This window comes from Arachis ipaensis, chromosome B07, assembly GCF_000816755.2.
Source record: "Arachis ipaensis cultivar K30076 chromosome B07, Araip1.1, whole genome shotgun sequence".
NCBI lineage: Eukaryota > Viridiplantae > Streptophyta > Magnoliopsida > Fabales > Fabaceae > Arachis > Arachis ipaensis.
The window spans coordinates 53,438,917-53,445,712 of NC_029791.2; positions in this window are offsets into that span (position 1 = coordinate 53,438,917).

Below are 6,796 nucleotides of genomic sequence, written 5' to 3' on the forward strand. Positions count from 1 at the left end.
GTTGTATTGTCACAAAATTCACTATGTTTTGAAATGTTCTGAATGAGAAGCTGCTGTTTACCTTGATGTTTAGTTCAAATAATGCAATTTTTTATGTCTGCACTAGTTTAAATGCTTGTTATCACTCATCTGCATTAAATTCTGTCTTGTTTCCTGATGAGCGGATAATTTATATACTTTTTGGCATTGTTTTTACATAGTTTTCAGTATAATTTAGTTAGTTTTTAGTATATTTTTATTAGTTTTTAAATAAAATTCATATTTCTGGACTTTACTATGAGTCTGTGTGTTTTTCTATGATTTCAGGTATTTTCTGGCTAAAATTGAGGGACTTGAGCAAAAATCAGATTCAGAGGTTGAAGAAGGACTGCAGATGTTGTTGGATTCTGACCTCCCTGCACTCAAAGTGGGTTTTCTGGAGCTACAGAACTCCAAATGACGCGCTCTCAATTGCGTTGGAAAGTAGACATTCAGGGATTTCCAGCAATATATAATAGTCCATACTTTTTCCGAGTTTAGACGATGCAAACTGGCGTTCAACGCCAGCTCCATGCTGCATTCTGGAGTTAAACGCCAGAAATAGGTTGCAAAGTGGAGTTAAACGCCAGAAACAGGTTACAAACTGGCGTTCAACTCCAAGAGAAGCCTCTACACGTGTAAAGCTCAATGCTCAGCCCAAGCACACACCAAGTGGGCCCCAGAAGTGGATTTCTGCATCAATTACTCATTTCTGTAAACCCTAGTAACTAGTTTAGTATAAATAGGACTTTTTACTATTGTATTTAGATCTTTAGTTTCATCTTTAGATCACGTTTGGGGGCTGGCCATTCGGCCATGCCTGGACCTTCATCACTTATGTATTTTCAACGGTAGAGTTTCTACACACCATGGATTAAGGTGTGGAGCTCTGCTGTTCCTCATGAATTAATGCAAAGTACTATTGTTTTTCTATTCAATTCAAGCTTATTCCTATTCTAAGATGTTCATTCGCACCCAAGAACATGATGAATGTGATGATTATGTGACGCTCATCATCATTCTCACTTATGAACGCGTGCCTGACAAACACTTCTGTTCTACATACAAACAAGCTAGAATGAGTATCTTTTAGATATCTAATACAGAGGACCGAGTCCGAGATATTAGAATCTTCGTGGTATAAGTTAGAACCCATGGATGGCCATTCTTGAGATCCAAGAAGTCTAAACTTTGTCTGTGGTATTCCGAGTAGGATCTGGGAAGGGATGGCTGTGACGAGCTTCATGATGTGCGGAAAACGATCCGACACAAAACTCACCGGCAAGTGCACCGGGTCGCATCAAGTAATAATAACTCACGGGAGTGAGGTCGATCCCACAGGGATTGAAGGATTGAGCAATTTTAGTTTAGTGGTTGATTTAGTCAAGAGAATCAAGATTTGGTTGAGAGATTTGTGATTTGCAGAATTTAAATTGCATGGAAAGTAAAGGGAATGGGTAATTTGCATGAAATTTAAGAGAACTGAAATTTAAAGTGCTGGATCTTAAAGAGCAAGAAATTAAATGGCCGAAACTTAGAACGCAAGAAATGTAAATTATAGAATCTGAAAGTGCAAAAAATGTAAATGGCTTGAATTGTAAAGGGAATTGGGAATTGGATTTGCAGAAATTAAACAAGAAAGAGTAAAATTCAACACACAGAAGAGTGGAAGATGCCTTGGTTTGAATCGGATCTAAAACAGAAATATAAAAGAGCCTGAAAAGCAGTAAACAGAGAAATTGAGAATGGGAATCCAGATCTCAGGACTCAAGAGACTAGATAACCAAGTCTAGATCTCAATGCCTTCCTAGATCCAACAAGAGCAATTGCAAAGGAAATGTAAATTGCAGAGAAAGTAGAAGAAGAAGTAATTATCAGAAACTGAAATTTTGAGCTAAAGTTTGAGGCAAACTTTTGCTCAAACTTTTTGTTCTCTCTTGCTCCTAGCTATTCCTTCTTGCTTCAACCTTTTTCCAAGCTTTCTTCACCTATCATCAATCAACCAAACACATCAAAGCTATGCTCAAAATCATGAGTTTGTCATTCTTTCATAATATGTGGCAATTATAGCATAAATCCTCATGAAATTGCATTAATTCATCTATGGTTGATTAAATCAAAGGAAACATAAAAATCTACCCAATTGGCTTGCTTGTGGCTCAAGAAAGTGCATAATTCAATTGAAAACAAAAGAAAAAGGCTAGTGAAACTAGGCTAAGATGACTTGTCATCACAACACCAAACTTAAAGCTTGCTTGTCCCCAAGCAAGAAATGAATTATGCTCAAAGGTTCTTTCAATCAAAATGGAATTGAAAAATTACATGTACTATCCTGTGAGTGAAGTGATCAAGTGACAGTGGGGTGAACTCTAAATCATGTGCTCATGCAAGGGCCTCAGTGCTTACTAGTCCCTACATCTTGGAAGTCTTAGGTCTTAGAACTTTCATCCAAATAATATCATGAAGATCTCTTTATGTGTAATCACCTTGAAGCAGCTTATAGTTTCTTTGCATTGACCTTGACTCTAAGTGTCATGTCTCAAAAAGGCTCTTTAGATAAGCTTTCAATCAATATTCCTAAACCAGTTGGTTTTAAGGTATTAGATGTTAAAGCACCCCTAAGGATTTACTTGCTCAAGCCTCTTTCTTTGACACAATTCGACCACAAGCATTTACTAGGATAACAACTCTTTGAGTTTTTGTTTCTTCTTTCTGTTCTACCTAGTAATTGATGCTCAGAGCCTTGGGCCATGTTCTTTTTGTTTTTGTATTTTCTTTATTTTCTTTTGTTTTGTTTGCTGCTTCTTGGATCAATAAATTTTTGATAATCTCCACAATACTTCTTTGAACTTCATGTCTTGCCTATGAGCTCTCATGCAAGTTTTTATAAGCATGCAACCTCAATACATTATCATACAACTAGAACCGCCACTTCTCCTAATCTTTTGCTTGCCTCAAAATCGTTTAATTCCTCAATCCTTCTTTTCAAAGAACTTTCATGTGATGCATTTTTGAAATATTGAGTGCAAACAAGTGTGAAAAGTGTAGTGTTGTGAATAATCAAGCATCTTAGTTATTGAATTACAGAAAAACTATACTATGCGGACAAGCAGGGGTATTATATCACTTTCAATCATAGCAGTATCTGATATAAAACAATCACTGAACAATACAACCTTTTGGAATCTACTTGCTGTCCTCCTCCTCATCATCCTCATTGCTGGTTTTAGCATTCCTCTTTCATTTCTTTGGGTGATGATGCTTAATCCTTCCAAAAGCTTGTATTACACTCTGCAATGATATTGAAAGTTGCTTGTTCCCCAAGCACTTGAAAAATGGTTAGCATGCATGATTTATTTGTGGGCTTTTGTACTTACTTTGGTGTGGGAACACCAAACTTAGTACCTTGCCAATGGTTCTTGTTCATCAAACTAACCAGATGTGAAACTCTTTTTCTTTTTCAAAAGTGACAAAACTGGAAACTTAGGAAACGGCAGCATAGTTAAGCAGTGTATCTAAATGCTTGAAGCTAGCATTATGCAGAAAGTGAGAATGTGTTTTATGATGGGATTTTGGTGGAACACCAAAGTTAGAATCCTTCATTCTTCTTTATATTGTTTTGGTGTGCAACACCAAACTTAGCTTCTTGCAATATAAATAAAACTAATTAACCTTTTTATTAAAATAGCTATGAAAAGAAAACTACCTCAGGTTGGGTTGCCTCCCAACAAGCGCTCTTTTATTGTCATTAGCTTGACATCCTTCATCCTCTGATCATGGAAGTTGAGGCTTCTGTTGCCTTTGGTTTCCTCCTAAGTGAGGTTTTGCTTTGTGATGCTCATCCTGGATGATTGATTCTTTTCCTTCAGCCCTCTTCTCACCCATTTCTGCGAGGTTCTTAGCCAGTTGCTACATTTGCCTCTCAATTCTTCTCAGTGACATATAAATCAACAAACGGAACACCCAGTGGTATTCTTGAAAATTGAGTGTAGTCCGTTGAGACAAAACTTCAAACAGTTAGTGTGTTAGTCAAAAATTAGAGAAACAGAAAATAAAAATGCTAGATCTAGATCACCACCTCACTTAATCATTGTCAATCTAATCAATCCCCGGCAACGGTGCCAAAAACTTTATGTGCGGAAAACGATCCGAGACAAAACTCACCGGCAAGTGCACCGAGTCGCATCAAGTAATAATAACTCACGGGAGTGAGGTCGATCCCACAGGGATTGAAGGATTGAGCAATTTTAGTTTAGTGGTTGATTTAGTCAAGCGAATCAAGATTTGGTTGAGAGATTTGTGATTTGCAGAATTTAAATTGCATGGAAAGTAAAGGGAATGGGTAATTTGCATGAAATTTAAGAGAACTAAAATTTAAAGTGCTGGATCTTAAAGAGCAAGAAATTAAATGGCCGAAACTTAGAATGCAAGAAATGTAAATTGCAGAATCTTAAAGTGCAAGAAATGTAAATGGCTTGAATTGTAAAGGGAATTGGGAATTTGATTTGCAGAAATAAAACAAGAAAGAGTAAAATTCAACAAACAGAAGAGTGGAAGATGCCTTGGTTTGAATCGGATCTAAAACAGAAATATAAAAGAGCTTGAAAAGCAGTAAACAGAGAAATTGAGAAAGGAAATCCAGATCTCAGGACTCAAGAGACTAGATAACCAAGTCTAGATCTCAATGCCTTCCTAGATCCAACAAGAGCAATTGCAAAGGAAATGTAAATTGCAGAGAAAGTAGAAGAAGTAGTAATTATCAGAAACTGAAATTCAACGTTGGCCCCCTTATGCACACTCATGGCGCCAACGTTTGCCAAAAAGTTTGAGGCAAACGTTGGCGCAAACTTTTTGTCTCCAGGGTGTGTTGCTGATGGCGCCAACGTTTGCCAAAAAGTTTGAGACAAACGTTGGCGCAAACTTTTGTCCTCCAGGGTAGTGACAGACGCAAAAGGATAGTAAATCCTATTCCAGTATGATCGAGAACCGACAGATGATTAGCCATGCAGTGACAGCGCATTGGACCATTTTCACAGAGAGGATGGGATGTAGCCATTGACAACGGTGATGCCCTACATAAAGCTTGCCATGGAAGGGAGTAGGAATGATTGGATGAAGACAGCAGAAAAGTAGAGGTTCAGAGGAACGAAAGCATCTCTATATGCTTATCTGAAATTCTCACCAATGAATTACATAAGTATCTCTATCCTAGTTTATGTTTTATTTATCTTTTAATTATTAAAACTCTATAACCTTTTGAATCCGCCTGACTGAGATTTACAAGGTGACCATAGCTTGCTTCAAGCCGACAATCTCTGTGGGATCGACCCTTACTCACGTAAGGTTTATTACTTGGATGACCCAGTGCACTTGCTGGTTAGTTGTATCGAAATTGTGAAAAAGAAATAAAATTATGAATGTGCGTATTAAGTTTTTAGTGCCGTTACCAAGGAATGGACGATCACGATTTCATGCACCATTTCCCTTTTTGCATCACTAAGAAAAAATGTTTGAAATAGAAAGTGATTGTCCAGTGTAGTAGGAATTAGAATAAAGAGTTGTGGTGGTAATTGCTTGATTAGATGATAAGCTTAATGAAGAGAGAACTTTTGCGTGGTCTAGAATTCAGAATAAATTCCCGTTGCAAGTATAGCTTCTAAACCAACAAAAGTCCTTCCTTACAAACGTTTTGGTTGTCACAAGTAACAAACCCTTTAAAAATTGATAACCAAAGTATTCAAACCTCGGGTCGTCTTCTCAAGGAACTGCAGGGAGGTATGTTCTTATTATTGGTTATGAGTTTTGTAAATTGGGGGTTTTGAGAGTAAGGAAGGAGTAATTTAAATGACAAATAAAATAAATAAATAACTATAAAATAAACTCTTGGCAAGGTATGAAAATTCGGAAGTCCTATCCTAGTTATTCTTATGAGAATTGAAGTTAATCTCACTTAGTTAACCTTTACGAAAGCAAGAGAAAGTTAAGTGAACTAATTAGTTAGATTTCCCAAGTCCTAGCCAACTCCTAAGGAAAGGCTAGAGTTAGTGGAATTCAATTCAATTAGCAAACATAACAATCAATCACGATAAGTTTAATAACTCAAGAAATTCTAGTTAATCAATTAAAGCCAAGGATATGAAAAGCTAAATAAGAATTATAAATCTGAAATACCTCAATTGCATTAATAAGAGAAAATCAATCTAAACATGAATGGCTCATAAGCCAATTTGGCAATAAAAGTAAATAAATGAAAGCATTAAAGTATCTGAAAGTAAAAGAGAAATATAAAGTAAAAGGAATATTGAACCTGATAAAGAGTTGAAATACAAAATTCAAATAAAAAGAAATCCTAGTCCTAAAACCTAAGAGAGAGGAGAGAACCTCTCCCTCTAAAAACTACATCTAAATCATGAAAAGTAAATAATTGGAGAGCTCATTGAATGGATGCATTCCCCCACTTTATAACCTCTAATCTGTGTTTTCTGGACTCGGATCTGGGCCAAAAAGGGCTTCAAAAATTGCTAGTAGCGTTTTCTACAATTTCTGCACATGGCGTCTGTCACGCGTCCGCGTGGGTCACGCGGTCGCGTCATCTGGGAGTTTTCCTTATCACGCGTTCGCTTCGGTCACGCGTACGCGTCATCTGCGTTCTGCTCAAGGCCTGCTTCCGCGACAGTCACGCATTTGCGTCGCTGCCTTTTTGCGCTGGGCATGCGGCCGCGTCGTCCATGCGTTCGCATCGCTGCCAGTTTCTTCAAAAACTCCATTTTGTGCTTTC